Source organism: Choloepus didactylus, chromosome X (genome assembly GCF_015220235.1).
Source record: "Choloepus didactylus isolate mChoDid1 chromosome X, mChoDid1.pri, whole genome shotgun sequence".
Lineage (NCBI taxonomy): Eukaryota > Metazoa > Chordata > Mammalia > Pilosa > Megalonychidae > Choloepus > Choloepus didactylus.
Genome location: NC_051334.1, coordinates 21,887,471 through 21,903,138, shown reverse-complemented (window position 1 = coordinate 21,903,138; position 15,668 = coordinate 21,887,471). Strand labels below are relative to the sequence as shown.

At 39.1% G+C, this 15,668-nt stretch overlaps 1 pseudogene; it reads right to left on the bottom strand.

The window, feature by feature from the left end:
• Window positions 1-3,070: 3,070 nt before the first annotated feature.
• Window positions 3,071-4,329, bottom strand: LOC119523357 (annotated as a pseudogene).
• Between the last annotated feature and the right edge of the window lie 11,339 nt (window positions 4,330-15,668).

Genomic DNA, 15,668 nt, shown 5'->3' with positions numbered 1-15,668 from the left:
TCAGCCAGAGACAGCACCCAGTCTTCTGGGCTCCTCCTCCCAAGACAGAGACGTCCCCTGGCTCTTCAAGTTAGGTCATCACTAAGAGCCTCTGTCTGCTTGTTGGGGATTTGTAGCTTGCATTGATCAGTTCACATTTGCCAATTAAAACCCCAGTTGGAGCTGGACTGACATATATTCACTTGTTCAGAGAGTGCTGCTTCATCACAGTGAGGCTTTGCTGTTCAGGCTGCCATGGGGTAGGGGTCTCCCACCTCAGATCTGCAGTTTCTACTCACAGATTCCATGCTGCAATCTCAGGCATTCCTCCCAATCCAGATTGCTGCATGATGTTTGGACAATCTTGCTTCTCCCCCAAAAGTTATTCCAGATCATTTACTAGTTGTTCCTGGTTGTTCATTAGTTGCTCCAGGGGGAGTAACTAACTTCCACTCCTTTTTATGTCACCATTTTCCTGTTGGGAGGCTTTTGATGACTGATTCAATCTCTTTACTTATGATTGGTCTGTTGAGATCTTTTATTTCTTCTAGAGTCAGTGTAGGTTGTTTGTGTGTTTCTAGGAATTTGTCCATTTCATTTAGATTGTCTAATTTGGTGGTGTACAGTTGTGCATAGCATCCTCTTATGATCCTTTTTATTTCTGTGGGGTCAATAACTATGTCTCCCCTCTCATTTCTGTTTTTATTTATTTTTGTCTTTTCTCTTTTTTCTTTGTCAGTCTTGTGAAGTGTTTGCCAATTTTATTGATCTTTTCAAAGAACCAACGTTTGGTTTTGTTAATCTTCTCTATTTTTAATTTTTTTTAAAAATTTCATTTATCTCTGCTCTAATCTTTGTTATTTCTTTTATTTTTCTTGCTTTAGGTTTGGTTTGCCATTCTCTTTCTAGTTTCTCTAGGTATGCAGTTAGGTCATTGATTTTAGCTCTCTCTCCTTTTTTAGCATAAACATTTAGAGCTGTAAATTTCCCTCTGAGCACTTCGTTGTATCCCATAAGTTTTGATATGTTGTGTTCTTGTTTTCATTCATCTCAAGATATTTAATGATTTCCCTTGTAATTTCTTTTACTTATTGATTGTTAAGGAGTGTGATATTTAACTTCCATGTATTTGTGAATTTTCCAGTTCTCTGCCTGTTACTGATTTCCAGCTTCATTCCACTGTGGTCAGAGAAGATGCTTTGTATAGTTTCCATTTTTGAAATTTTTGAGACTTTTTGTGATCTAACATGTGATCTATCTTGAGAAGAAGGTATATCCTGCTCTTTTGGGATGCAGTGTTCTGTATATGTCTGTTAGATCTAGTTCATTTATCATGTCATTCAAGTGCTGTTTCCTTATTGAGCTTCTGTCTAGATGTTCTGACTTGATAAGAGTGGTGTATTGACATCTCCAACTATTGTTATAGAGGTGTCTCTTTTTCCTTTCAATTTTGCCAGTGTTTGCCTCATGTATTTTGGGGCACCATGATTAGGTGCATAAATATTTATGATTGTTATTTATTTTTGGTGGATTGCCCCTTTTATTAAGAGATAGTGTCCTTCTTTGTCTCTTGTAACAGCTTTTGGATTAATGTCTGTTTTGTCTGATATTAATGTAGCTACCACAGCTCCTCTTTTTTTTGGTTACTATTTGCATGGAATATCTTTTTCCATCCTTTCGCTTTCAAACTATTTGTGTCTTTGGGTCAAAAGTGTGTCTCTTGTAAACAACATGTAGTTGGATTGCACTTTTTTATCCATTCTGCCAATCTGTGTCTTTTGATTGGGGAGTTTAATTGATTAATATTCAGTGTTATTACTGTAACTACAGTACTTATTTCAGCCATTTCATCCTTTGGTTTTTATATGTCATATCTTTTTTGTGTTGTATCTGACTAATTCCTTTCTCATTTCTGTTTTTGTATATTTTAAAAATACTTTCTTTGTGGTTATCCTGGAATTGGTATTACATAACCTACATTTATAACCTACTTATTTGAAAAGATACCAACTTAATTTCAATAGCATGCATGTCTCTGCTTCCATGTATCTCCATTTCCCCTCTTTATGTTGTTTTTGTCCCACATTACCTCTGTATATTTTTCATGTTTTTTATCAGGATATAATGATACACTTAAAATTCAAGTGTATTCTGACTCTTACAGGAATTTAGTGTTACATTGAGGATACAGTACTATTGGGTTTTGCATTTCCATTTAGTTACTTTTACGAGAGATCTTCACTTCTTCACACTACTCCAAGCCATTCTCTCCTGTTTTCCTTTCAAGTTGAAGAACTCCCTTTAGTATTTCTTTTAAGACAGATCTTTTGGTGATGAACTCTGTTTCTGTTTATTAGTGAAGATTTTAAATTCTGTCTCTTTTTTTGAGACTTTGGATACTTTTACAGTTTAATTTGAAAACAGAATTTTTTTTTGGCTTTTATAAATTTACGGTCCTAAGGCCATAAAAAGTGTCCAAATTAAGACATCAACAAGAAGATGCCTTCACTGAAGAATGGCCGATGGTGTCCAGAACACCTCTGTCCGCTGGAAAGGCACGTAGCTGGCATCTGCTGTTCCTTTGCTCCCAGGTTGCATTTTAAAAATGGCATTCTCAAAAACGTCTCTGCGTTTCTCTCAGCTTAGCATCTCTAAATGTCCGTCTGTCTGCATCTCCAAGCATCAGCAAGCATCTCAGTGTCTCCAAAATGAAAACAGAATTTTTATAACAAATTGTTTCTAACCAAATCATACCTTGAAACCTGCTTATATAGAATAAACTAAACCACTCATTGTGGAAGGCCATAAATTACATTATTACACTGGAAAATATAGGAGGTGGAAGATAACTAAAAAGACAAATGCAACATTAGATTCAAATCTGTAGCTCTGGTAGCTAATTAAAGCATGGTTTTAGAAACTAAACCCAACATTTTCAGTAACCATAGAAACAGTTAAAATAAAATTTGCCATGAAAGCCCTTATATCATGCTTGATATAGAGAAGTAGGAAGATGTAAGAACCGGGACATGAGACCTGACATTTTGTCTGCAACTCCTGTTTGCTTTACTGAGGGTGTAGTTTCAAAAATTCAGTCACCTTCTTCAGCTTCAGACACAGATTTTTCTTCAGCATTTTTGAGCCATTCTACAAACTTTTACATTTGCTCAAGGAAGACGTTTTTCCCCTTTGCAACATGTGCTCTTTATACCACTTCAAAATGGGCTCTACATTCAGGACATCAGCTTTATAAAAAAGTATCACCATTTTCTGGAAGGCTTTCATGAAATGAATGTTGTCATATACTCCTGAATCTTCAGTAATGAAGTCCGCTCAGACTGACCTTGAGTAGTAAAGGCAGCAAGTAGAGGGCTGTATTGCTTCAAGCGCTTGATGGCTTGCTCTGCTACAGAGAGCTCTTTGTTGTTCCATTCCACTGTACTCATTACACTTGATGAGACTATTCGAATGACATCTGGTTCTGGGATGTTTGTATTGCATTTTTTAAAATCTTTTTCCTGACAAATAAAATGATATCCTTAAATGGATCGCCACGTGACATCTGTTCTTGAAGTTCTGTAGCTCTTTATGAACTCCTATGGTTTGCTGATTCTGAGCATACTCTGAAAACTCTTTCAAGCCTGCTTCAGTAAAATATTTTATGAAGTGTTTGTTGCTTTGCTTATTTGCAGGAAAAAGTTCCATCAGTCTGTTATCCATGCTTACTTTGTGAAGACTTGTAGCTACTGCATTGATATATTTTTCATTTATCCATGCTTTAAAGAGCTTTAAAGCAAAAGCTGCTGAAACCCCCTTTTTTAAAACAAAATTCTCCTTATAAATGTGATTAAGAATGGATGCATTAAGTGTCCCATTAGCCAGAACACCTCATGTCAACATAGCCAGCTGTTCCTGTCTGACTCTGAAAAACCCTTTAAGAGCAACAGATTTTTAACTTCATCTTCAAAACCTTTCTCCTGGTATTTGTAGCACCTGGTTAACTTGTTAAATAATCTGAGCAAATGGCTGCATGGTCTCTTGGTCTTCTTGTGCTGCAAACACACAGACATCTGTATACATCATGTCATCTGCCAGTGTACCACCTAGAACCAGCATTCCATAGGCCACCAGAATATCAAAGAGTGGTTCTGTATATCAGCAGTAATCAAATTTTGCTCCAGAAGCATCAAGAAACTTTGCTACTGCTTCCAAGTCAGTACTAGTTTCAGTTAAGTCTTGAATAATACAGTCCTGAAACTGAGTGGGGTCAAAGCTCTGTTTTTCATCTCTTTTCCTAGTTTTGAGATGCTGACCTGATAGCATTGGGTTTTGCTGCTTTTTATTATTCATAAAAGACAACTTCTGCTGGTGCTGGGGCACATAACCAGGCCCCACATCTTGGCAGGAGACACCACCACCACTCCTTGACTTTCCACTGAAGCAGCAGCCCCAGCTGTCAGATACAGGCCCTGAGTCTGTCCTGGCCTCATGAGATGGCTTCCATTCAGGCCCATCCAAGCTGGGCTGCACTGGGCCTGCTGACTTCCTTGCCCTTGGCCCAGCGATGAGGGGCTGAAACGGCCCAGTGTGAGCCAGGCACCACGCCTCTCCGATCTCCCTTATTTTATTTTATGCAATTTGATTGAGATACATTCACATACCATACAGTCATCCAAAGTGTACAATCAATTGTTCACAGTATCATCACATAGTTGTGCTTTCATCACCACGATCAATTTTTTGAAAATTTTCATTACTCCAAAAATAAGAATAAGAATAAAAGTAAAAAAAGAACACCCAAAACATCTCATACTCCTTCCCCCACCATTATTCATTTACTTTTTGTCCCCCTTTTTTTATACTCCTTTGTCCATACACTGGATAAAGGAAGTGTGAGTCACAAGGTTTTCACAGTCAAACCGTTACACCATCATCTTCAAGAATCAAGGACACTGGATTGCAATTCAACAGTTTCAGGTATTTCCTTCTAGCTATTCCAGTACACTAAAAACTAAAAAGAGATATCTATGTAATGCATAAGAATAACCTCCGGAATGACCTCTCAACTCCGTTTGAGAAATCTCAGCCACTGAAACTTTTATTTTGTTTCATTTCTGTTCCTTCTTTTAGTCAGGAAGTCTTTCTCAATCCCACGGTGCCAGGTCCAGGTTCATCCTTGGGGTCATGGCTCACTTTGCCAGGGAGATTTACACCCCTGGGAGTCATGTCCCATGCAGGGGGGAGGGCAGTTAGTTTATCAGCTAAGTGGGCTTAGAGAGAGACAGGCTACATCTGAGCAACAAAAGAAGCTCTCTGGGGGTGACCCTTAGGCATCATTATAAGTAGGCTTAGCCTCTCCTTTGCAGTACCAAGCTTCATAAGAGCAAGCCCCAAGATGAGGACTTGGCTTACTACAATGGTAGTCCCCAAGGCTTGTGAGAATATCATTAATTCCCCAGGTGGGGAAGTTTAATGTTTCCACATTTTTCCCAGGCCCTCAAGGGGGATTTGCAAATACTTTTTATTCTCTACCCAAATTACTCTGGGATATATCGGGGTTTCACACTAACCTGTACAAACCACCCAGATCTCACCCCCTATTCAAGGTTCCATGTAATTATGGTGTTTGAATAAACTGACCATACAAGTTAGATTATATAGCGTGCTACAGAAAATATAGATTTTGCACCAAATAAACATTTCTTCTTTGGTCTCACACTGAAATTGAAGTTTTAAAACACAGTCAGTATCATCCTTTTCCCTTGAGTCTGGTTTACCTTAGTGCTAATCAAGTCCCTTTCTTTCCTATCTCTAGTCTGCTCTCTTTTTTAGCTTTTTTTAACATTTGCTGTATGAGGGTATGCGGACGTTAATAGCTGCCAACCTCTGGCTCTATCTCAAATGTCATACAGATACCTGAAGTTACAGGGACTGACCAGCTCAGCATCTCAGAATTTAGAGATATCCATTACAACTCATGAATAGATGTGACTTGTGTAAGACCTTACAATCTAGGAACCTTTACCATAAGCCTTCCCCTGATAACCTGTGCTCTCAGATCCAATTCTCAGAGTTTGCACATTATAGCTAGTCCATATTAGTGAGGCGTTATGTTTGTCTTTTGATTCTGGCTTACTTCACTCAACATACTGTGCTCAAGGTCCATTCACTTAGGTGCATACCTTACAACTTCATTTCTTCTTGCTGCCACTTGGTATTCCATTGTATGTATACACTGCAGTTCATTATGCTGTTCATCAGTCGATGTACCCTTAGGCCACCTCCATCCATTGTGAATCATGAATATGGCTGCCATAAATACCAGTGTGTAATGTCCACTCATGTTCCTGTTCTCAGTTCTTCCAAGTACATACCCAGTAACAGGGTTGCAGGGTCATATGGCAACCGCATAGTTAGCTTCCTGTGGAACCACCACACCGCCCTTCAGCAGGGCTGTGCCATTCCGCTTCCCTACCAGTAGGGAATAGATACATATCTCTCTCCATGTTTTATCCATCACTTGCTTCCCTCTGTTTACTTTTTTCAACAGTTTTATTCACATACCATACAATTCACCCTAAGTAAATAATCAGCGATTCCCAGCATAGTCATATAATTATGAATTCACCACCATAATCTATATGAGGACATTTCCATCTCTTCCCCAGAGAAAGAGGAAAAGGAGAAAAAATGAAGAACAAAAATACAAAAGGTAGAAGAATAATAAAAATAATACAGTGAAAAGGTCAGGCAATAACACCACCACCAAGAATCCCGTATCACTCCCTTATATCCCCCTGTTATAGACATCTAGCTTTGGTATATTGCCTTTGTTACAATTAATGGAAGCGTCTTACAGTGTTACTGTTAACTATAGACTCTAGTTTGCATTGACTGTATTTTTCCCCTATAGCATCCAATTTTCAACACTTTGCAATGTCGAAATTCATTTGTTCTCCCTCATGTAAAAATATTCTTATTTTCGTAAATTTATTCACCATCATTGACCACTCTATGTTTTTCTAAGTTACACAATCCCATTCTTTATTTCTATCTTTCTTTCTGGTGTCATACATGCTCCTGGCCTTCCTCTTTCAACCCTACCCACACTCATCTTTGTTCAGAGTACTTACAATATTGTGCAACCATCACACAGTATTACGCTCTCCATTAATCTTTACAGTCAATCCTGTTGAACCTTCTGTACTATTTCAGCATCAAATACCCGATATCTAACCTCTTTCTATCTCCTGATAACCTGTGTTCTGAACTCTCAAATTTTGCTCATCAATTTTAGTCCATATTAGTGAGACTATACAGTATCCTTCCTTTTGTTTCTGACTAATTTCACTCAATGTAATGTCTACTGTCTACCATTTTGTCTTTTGGATTGTATATGCCATATCTTATTTTATTTTTATTTTTTCCCCTCTCTCTCTTTTTACCCTTACTGATATTCTTCATTTCTACAGTCTTCTCCAAACCTCTTTCTCCTGTCTTTTCCTATCTGCCTTTAGTGCTCCCTTTACTATTTTTTGTAGAGCCGTTATCTTGTTTACAAACATTCTCAGTGTCTCTTTGTCTGAAAATATTTTAAACTCTCCCTCATTTTTGAAGGACAGTTTTGCCAGATATAGAATTCTTGGTTGGAAGTTTTTATCTTTCAGTATCTTAAATACATCATACCATTGCCTTCTCACCTCTATGGTTTCTACTGAGAAATCTGCACATAGTCTTATTGAGCTTCCTTTGTATGTGATAGATCACTTTTCTCTTGCTGCTTTCAGAGTTCTCTCTTTGTCTTTGATGTTTGATAATCTGATTGTTAAGTGTCTTGGAGTCAGTCTACTCAGATCTATTCTGTTTGGGGTATGCTGCACTTCTTGGATCTGTAATTTTATGTCTTTCAGAACAGATAGGAAATTTTCAGTGATTATTTCTTTCATAATTCTTTCTGTCCCTTTTCCCTTCTCTTCTCCTTCTAGGACACCCATGACGTCTATATTCATGTGCTTCATGTTGTCATTTTTTTCCCTGAGACCCTGCTTATATTTTTCCATTCTTTGCTGGTTTGGATATATTATGTCCCCCAGAAAAAGCTGTATTCTTTAATGCGATCTTGTGGGAGCAGATTAACTAATGTTTTTGATTAGGGTGTGTCCTTTTGATTGAATGTTTCCATGGAGATGTGGCCCTGCCAAATCAGCCTGGGTCTTGATTAATTTACTGGAGTCCTTTAAAAAGAGCCATCACAGGCCCAGACTGCTGCAGCTGAGAGAGACATTTTGGAGATGGCTGTTTAAGCAGACTTTTGCTAGCCCACAGTTTGCCTGGGAGAAACTAAGAGAACTTAGAGAGAAATATCCTGGGAGAAAGCCATTTTGAAACTGGAACCCCAGAGTAGACGTCAGCCATGTACCTTTCCAGCTGACAGAGGTGTTCTGGATGCCATTGGCCATTCTTCAGCGAAGATATGCTTTAATTTGGACACTCTTATGGACTTAGAACTTTAAATTTGTACCCAAATAACCCCCCTTTATAAAAGCCAATCCATTTCTGGTGTTTTGCATAATGGCAGCATTAGCAAACCCAAACACATTCTTTTCCCTATCTGTTCTTTTGTGTATGGAATTTCAGATGTCCTATCCTCCAGCTAATGAATCCTTTCTTCTGCCTCTTCAAATCTCCTGTTGTATGTCTGCATTGTGTTTTTCATTCTTCTATTGTGCCTTTCATTCCCATAAGTTCTGCCAATTGTTTTTTCAAACTTTTGAGTTCTTCCTTATGTTTGCCCATTGTCTTCCTTCATCTCTTTTGCCATATCTTCCCTCAATTGATGTTTTAATTGATTTAGGAAATTTGTTTGATTAATAATTAGTTTCAATTCCTGTATCTCAGTTGAAGTGTAAGCTTGTTCCTTTGGGCCATATCTTTGTTTTTTCTTGTGTGATTTGTTAATTTTTTGTTGTCTAGGCATCTGGTTTCCTTGATTACCCCAATCGGATTTTACCAGACCAGAGGGCCTGGGTCTCAGGAGGAGGCTGTATTCAGTATCAGGTTTCCCTGAGGCCGAGACCTAGGAGATTGTCGGACTTTCCTTTGAGGCCTCTAGACACTGTGCTTTTCCTATCCTGCCCGGCAGGTGGCACTTGTCAGCCTGCAGCACTCCACCAGTGTAAAGAGGTGCAGTCTATTTAATTCTCAGTGGAACATGTCCCAGCCAGGGACTGAGGGTATCAGAAGCCAAGCTTAGGCTGTTTCTGTTTGTTTTTCCCCCAGGCCCTGGGGTCTGAGTTCTCTGAGGGAGGGCCACCACCTGAGCTGGGCCCCGCCCTCCCTTTTCTTAGGAAAGATAAGCTCTTTAGGGAATTGTCTCCTACACTTGAGTTTTTCCTTTGATTCTCTATCTTTACTCCACCCTTGTCTAGGTTAGTGCTGACAATTGAAACTGCTTGAGGCTTTCTCTAATAAGCTACTTAGAGTGAGAGAAAAAAACTAATGAAGCAAGATATCCCCCTTTCAGAACCAGTCCCCAGCCCTCTAGATCACCAGGCAAGAAACGGAGTTGGTACCCAGTTCTTTGTGCCTCTTTTCTTCAGACACAGCCCCTTCCCAGTATTCTGAGCTCAGTGGACTCCAGAAGCCTCTGTTTTTATTTATTTATGTATTTTTTTCCCCATCAGCCCTGCCTCCTCTCTGCCAGGATAAACCTCCAGATTCCTTTCATGGTTGCTCCAGGTTTATCTGTGCTTGTAGAATGTATTCAGTAATCCAAATTTGTAATTAAAACCGCAGTTGGAGCTTTGTTGAGCTACATTCCCTTGCTCCTGGCAGGGACTGCTTCTTTTTCCCCACAGCGAAGTTTTGCAACTTAGCTTGCCATGCCGGTGGGGTAGGGGCACCAGCTCTGCAGTTTGGGGAGCTTTGCTTACAGTTCTATGCTGTGATCTCAGCCATTCCCCCCATTCCAGACTGGTGTATGTTATTGTCTAGTCATAGATATCCCCCCATCAGTTGTTCCATGCTATTTTCTAGTTGTTCCTGACGATTTACTAGTTGCTCTAAGGGGCTAACTTCCCTTATTTTTAAAGGAAATTTTTGCTTGATAAAGAATTTTGGGGTGGCATTTTTTCCTCTTTCAATACCTTAAATATATCATACCACTGCCTTCTTGCTTCCATGCTTTCTGCTGAGAAATCAGCACTTAGTCTTATTGAGGATCCCTTGTATGTGAGAAATTGCTTTTCTCTTGCTGCTTAAGAATTCTCTCTTTATGTTTGGCATTTGACATTCTGATTAGTATGTGTCTTGGAGTGGGTCTATTAGGGTTTATTCTATTTGGAGTGCATCATGCCTCTTGGATATGTATTTTTATGTTTTTCATAAGGGTTGGGAAATTTTGGGCCATTATTTCCTCAGATATTCTTTCTGCCCCTTTTCCATTCTCCTCTCTTCTGGAACTCCTATGAAGTAAATGATTGTACACTGCATGCTGTCACTCGAGTCCTGGAGACATTGCTCAATGGTTTGTATTCTTTTTTTCTGACTGTTCCTCTGATTTTATGATTTTGATTGCCTGTCTTCTAGTTCATTGATTCTTCCTTCTGCCTGTTCAAATATGCTTTTTTATGTCTATAGTAAATTTTTAATCTCCATTATTTTGCCTTTCATCCCCGTAATTTCTGTTAGGTTTCTTTTTAACCTTTCTAATTCTTCTTTATGATCACATATCCTTCAGCTCCATAGCCACCATTAGTTTATTTCTATTCATGTTTTCCTTCATCACCTTGAATTGATTTAGGAGATTTGTTTGAACAACTTTCATTAGGTCCAGCAAATGACTGAGGTATATCATCTTACTTCTTAGTATGACTTGTAATTTTTTACTGATTTCTAGGCATCTGATTATTTTAATGGTTTACTTTGAAGATCTGTTTCTCCGTCTTGCCTTGGGTGTTATTGATTGGCTTTGTGTTAAGGCTCTTCTTTGACTCTTGGTCCAACTTATTCTGGACCTTTAGAGTTCTCTGTGTTTATCTGTTCATATTTTCTCATCTCTTCTGCATGTAATTCTCATCCTGAATATGCAGTACAACTTTTAATATTGCCCTTTTATATGCAGTTGTTTCATCTCCAGGAGAGAGCTTTGTTCCCTCTATTCCTTCTCCAGGAATCCTGATCTGTTTGTTTTTGTGAACAATTTTCTACCCTGATTCTATGATTTATTTAATGTCTCTCTCTCTCACTCAGTACCCCCTTTTCATGGCATTTTTCAGTTCTGGAACCCATTCTGCCTTATATCAGTTTGCCTCTCACTTTTGCATTCAATAGTTTGATCATTATCTGACAGAGAATATTTTTCTTCAGGTTGATCCTGTTTTGTGCTCTCTGGTCTTCTTGGGTATGTATATTCTTGTCATTTGCTAAGTTTGGGAAGTTTTCTCATTATTATTTCTCTGACTATTCCTTCTCCCCCTTTCTCTCTTTTTTCTCCTTCTGGGACTCCTGTACTGTGTATATTGGTATGCTTGAAGGGGTCCCAGAGTTCTCTTATGCTCTTTTTGCTTTTTGTAATTATTTTTTCTCTCTGCTCCTCAGCCTGACTTATTTCAACTGTCTTGTCTTTGAGTTTGCTGATTCTGTCTTCTGCCAGTTCCAATCTGATGTTGAAACCCTACTGAGAATTTCTTGTTCAGCTTTTGTGGTCTTTGACTCCAGTAGTTTTGTTTGGTTCCTTTTTAATGTTTGATATTCTCATATTGTTTGTTCGTTGTTTTCCCAATATCCTTTAAAAGATTTTTCTATGTATTTTCCTTCATCTCCTTGAGCATATTCATGATCATTTTTTTAAAAGTCTAGGTCTGTTATGTTCACAGTCTTATCTTCTTTGTTGATTTTTTTCTGAATTTTTATCCTCCTTTTCCAAATGGGCCATCAGTTCCTGATTCTTTGTTTGCCTTGTAATCTTTTGTTGCGCAGGGTTCGTTTTAGTATTTTAAATTGTTAACTCTGGTGTTTATTCCTTGAAATGTCTGTTTCTTTAGTTTGTATCCTGCTGTTGATATTACAGATACCTTTCACTGTCTTTGCAAATTGGCTTTGCATAGGCTGGTGCTCTCTCTCAGAGTTCAGCCCTCCTACCAGAAAGGTGAACCCAAGGTGAGTATGAAGTGCAGGGTCCTCCCAGTCTTTTCTGGGCCTGTGTCTTTTCCTAGGCTTTTGCTTGCTAGTGGCCTTAGGAGTTCCCCTGTTTACTGGAGTTTGAATGCCCCCTCTACTTTCCACGAAATAGACCTTTTCTCTCCTGGTTGTTCCACTGCATGTCTTAAAGCAGGTAACCCTTTGTCCCAGGCTGTCCAGTTGTTTCTTACACTGCTATCATTGTCTCAAGTTGCTTTTGCTTGGAGGGCAAATTCTGGGAGGTGGGGGGAGTACGCTGGTAAGAAGTTTCCCAAGTCAGTCTTTTCCAGCCAGAACAAGGCTAGGGACACATAAAGGGAATGCTGGCTGGCTCCAAACTCCCCCTGGGGAGGGGATCAGGAAGGGGCCAAGAAGGGAGCCAGGAATTTTTTCTGTGGCTCCCCAAAGCTGTGTTTTCTTGACTTAGCCACTGCCCAGCAAATGCAGCCCTTCAACTGTGCTCCACAGCTCTGATGAAGTGTACTATCTTTAAGCCTCTTCTGCTGCCTTTGTCCTTGGTAGACTGAAACAATGACTGCCCTCAGAGCCAGACCCTCAACTATCTGAAGTAACTAATTAAAAGCCATCATTAGTTATGCGCCCCCCTCCCCATGCTGATCTTTCGGAATTGGATTTTTATGTCCCCTTTTGGCACCAGCAAGCTATGCCAAGGGTCAGACCCCATTGCTACCTGCTGTGAGAGTGGAGGATGGGTGACGGTAACCACCACATGGAGAGAACAATTCACTGGTATTTGCTGTATTGTACTGACCTCTTCCTCCTGCTCTTCCCTGGATGCTGTACAGTGTTCTGTCTGGAGTTTTGAAACAGGTTTTTCAGATATTTGCTGTTTGTTTAATAGTTGTTGTGGTGGAGGGAATCATTGCTGGAGCTTCCTACTCTGATATCTTCCCACAATCCATCCACAAAAATTCTTTACAGTTTATTTCTCTTGGTTTTTAATTGGAGTACTAACCAAAATAAAGGAAACGGTGTTATGGTGATACAAATTCAGAGATGATACATTGCCTACTGTTCAGTCTTAGCCATATTAGGTGATCCTTTCAACAGAAAACATATTCATAGTTCCACAGTGCTGAAGAATTAAATGTCATTTTTTCATGTTCTCATTCATTCTTTGTCTGTATTCAGACACTTTGTAACAGATGGCAGTCAGAGCAAAGATGCAATTTTGAGTTCTTTTTTTAAAAGTTATCACTGTACTATGTACATGTTTTCATTTTTTAGGCAGTCTTCATAATTATTGTGAATAACTGCAAAGTACTGCATTGAGCTTATGTGACATTAATTATATAATGTTTTTCATAGGTGGAACATTTATACTGTTTACAAATTTTCACTATTATATAAAATACCTCAGTGAACATCTGCTAACATATACTCTTTTTCTCCCTGTTGAAATAATTCCTCTTTAGAAATTCTCAGAAATGGAATAAAAAGCCCCCAAAAGTCTGAATATTTCTGTGGCTCTTCTTGTCTCTGACACATCTGTTTTTTATAGTATCTAGAACAGAGAGCTGTTTAAGTCTACATGATGTGAAATGTGATGAAATGGAAACAAAGATACTGGGTGTCCCTTAAAACTTTTTCTCATTATCACAATAGCATGGATTATTGTGAGAGACTAAGTAATGATCACAGTGGCAGTTACTGAGAGTCTGGCCTTGGGGAGCCAAGATATAGGCATATCTGGGCTTGAGAGCAAGGGTCCCATCGTACTTTGTGTTGGCATGTGTGATGTGCAGCAAGTAGCATGAGACAGACAGATGGGAAAACTGCTGGCCTAATACAGGCAGGTTTTGACTAGGGCTGTCCTTGCCTGCTGAGCCTGAAGGACTTATTCAGGCCAGCCAGGAGCTCACTGCAGCTGTTGCTTGCCCAGAGCTGTGCTTTGATGTGAATGTGTCACTACCTGCTCCAGTGGTCCCTGACTCACCAGGTGTCATGCTAATTGCTGGTTAGAAGGAGGAATTCTGGGTGCTCCTCACCTATTGGGCCATAGCTGGGAATGTTCATCTGCTTCAGAAAGTCTGACACCCCGAACTCTATGGTTTTAGTTTAAACAATGCACAGGACAAAATATACAGTGAAAGACAGTTTCTGTATACCTATTTGATTAACTAATTGATTTAGTTACTTCACTCATTATATTTTTATTTTACTTCATTTTTATTTTTTCTCTTTATTTTCTTACTCATCTGCTCATACAGTGGATCCAGGGAGTATCAGTCACAAGGTTTTCACAATCACACGGTCAGATGATAAAAGCTATATGGTTATACAATCATCATCGAAAATCAAGGCTACTGCATTACAGTTCAACAGTTTCAGTTATTTCCTTCTAGGTATTCGAATATGCTGGAAACTAAAAAGGAATATCTATATAATGCATAAGAATGACTTCCAGAATGACCTCTCAAGTATTTGAAATCTCTTAACCGCTGAAACTTTATTTTGTTCCATTTCTCTTCCCCCTTTTGGTCAAGAAGGCATTGTCGATCCTGTGATGCCAGGTGCCAGGCTCATCCCTGAGAGTCATGTTCCACATTGCCAGGGAGACTTACACCCCTGGAACTCATGTCCCACATAACGGGGAGAGTAGTGAGTTAATTTGCAGAGTTGGCTTAGAGAGAGAGGCCACATCTGAGCAACAAAAGATTCTGGGGGTGACTCTTAGGCATAGTTATAAGTAGGCTTAACTTTGCCTTTAGAGCGATAAGTTTCATAAGGGCAATCCTCTAGATTGAAGGCTTGGCTTATTAAATTGGGAGTCCTTATTGCTTAAGACAATAGCAGGAATTCCCCAGGTGGGGAAGTTTAATATTTCCACATTTTCCCCCAGTCCCTCAAGGGGACTTTGCAAATAGTTTTTTATTTTCTGTCCAAAATATTCTGGGATGTATTGGGGTATTACATTAGCTTGTACAGAATAACCAGAACTCATCCCCTGTCCTAGATTCCTTGTAATTATGTTGTTTAAATAAACTGATCACACAGGTTAAATTGGGTAGTGTGCTACAGAAAATATAAATTTGGTATCAAATAAACCTCTTTTCCTTTGGTTTCACAAGAAGTTGGAGTTTTAAAATACAGTCAGTAACATCCTTTACCCTGTATTCTAATTTACCTTAGTCCTAACCAAGTCTGTTTCATTCACAGCTCTAATTGTAGTCTGATCTCTTTTACAGCTTCTTTAACAATTGCTGTGTGGTGTAATGCTGACTTTGAGAGCTGCAGAACTCTAACTCCGAGTCTCAGGTGTCACATAGATACCCAAATTTCCAGGGAACTACCGGGTTATACACAAAGAGCTCAGCATCTCAGAATTTAGAAATAACAGTTAAAACTCAGAATAGATGTGACTGCTGTAAGAGCTTCCAATCTAGGAACCTTTCCAATAAGCCTTATTGAACATTGTGTACTCTTCAATCATCGATTGCCCAATTTCTGCCCCCATTCTATCCCCAGATAACCTAAGCTCTTGAGTT